The following is a 1,329-nucleotide window of genomic DNA, read 5'->3' as shown; positions in this document are numbered from 1 at the left end:
GCAGGAGTGGGCAGTCAGGCCGCTACTGGAATATATCATATTGACTAGTAATTACCAGTATTTTGAACATCAGCTAGAATGTTTTGCTTCAGTTGGATCAGATTATTGTTTCTAATAAAGTTCCTTATTACATGCTTGTTGAGGAAACCAAATACGATCATGATTCACGATACAGTCTCTGGACCACTGTGCTGGTGGTCCACAGAGAGGTGGCTGACCATGGGGTTCTAGCAGAGCCGATGTGCCAATGGAGGAGCTGACAGATGCATCAAATATATTTCTTAATATTACTCTGCTATGTAAACACTTTCTATAGTCACCAAAACAATGTTACATGTAAGACAATGGGAGGGGAAGTAGTCTCGGGGGCTATGAATGGAGATGTCCACAAGATTAGTTCTCTATTAAGACATGGTATTCACTATGGGATAAATTTGAGAGCCTCTGTCCACTTACTCTGTCCTAATCCTTGATGCCTTTGGTTAGAATAAATACCAGTGTTCTAGAGGAACGTTGGTTCCATAAAAAATTATGCATCCAATCCATATACATGCACTCATTACCCTATACAAGCACACAGGATTTTTGGTCTTACCTAATTCATAGCTTCACTGTGCAATGATGTTTCCAGGCATTTTTCACTTCAAGGTGACTACTCTGTGTGAAGAAATGTAGGGAGCAAGTGTGTGTTGTGAGGACAATCTGTTGTTTAGTTACCCAGTAGTCCTAAAGTTTAGTTATTTAATTTTCAGAGTTGTTCAATAATTAAAATAGAGGTTTAAACCAGAGGCCAATTGGCATAATTGGAATCTTTCTAGTATTTATTTAAATGCTAAACTCCAGTAAACTGTACTTTGGCTTTTTCCATGGTGATCCAGGTGAAGAGTATTCAAATTAATTGCACAGCATTTTAGGTATCTACTCAAGAGTTAATCTTTGATTTGTTGTTATTATTTATTGTTCGTATGACAACAGAATGTAGAGACCTCCATAAGTTCTCAGGCCACCATTGGGCTGTACAAACATACAGTAGAAATTGTCCCTGACCGAAGCAGTGTACAGGTATACAGAATTCAGACTTTAAGAGAGGGGCATTTTAGGACTTAAGAGGATATAGGAGAGGGAGCCAAAAGAGTGGTACATGTAGAACACAGCATTACAGGTATAACATACATAACTTATTATATGCAGTTTATACTATATATTAAAATTATGTGCAATTATTATATAACATACTACATAATATACACAATATAGTATATTGTAAAGGTTATACTACTACTATAATAGTATGTATTGTATACTGTATTGTATAATGTCATATACTAT

At 36.2% G+C, this 1,329-nt stretch overlaps 1 protein-coding gene across 1 annotated transcript in view; it reads right to left on the bottom strand.

Moving 5' to 3' along the window:
• Positions 1-718, bottom strand: part of LOC102387572 (complement C1q and tumor necrosis factor-related protein 9A) — an 8,315-nt gene extending 7,597 nt beyond the window's left edge. Inside the window, exon 1 of the mRNA XM_006017643.2 lies at positions 596-718. The gene's annotated coding sequence lies outside the window, so the exon portion shown is untranslated. The remainder of the gene's footprint in view (positions 1-595) is intronic.
• Positions 719-1,329: the final 611 nt, after the last annotated feature.

The sequence above is a fragment of the Alligator sinensis genome, unplaced genomic scaffold, assembly GCF_000455745.1.
Source record: "Alligator sinensis unplaced genomic scaffold, ASM45574v1 scaffold777_1, whole genome shotgun sequence".
In the NCBI taxonomy this organism is placed as follows: Eukaryota; Metazoa; Chordata; order Crocodylia; family Alligatoridae; genus Alligator; species Alligator sinensis.
The sequence above is the reverse complement of the archived record's forward strand: the minus strand, read 5'-3'. Positions and strand labels throughout refer to the sequence as shown.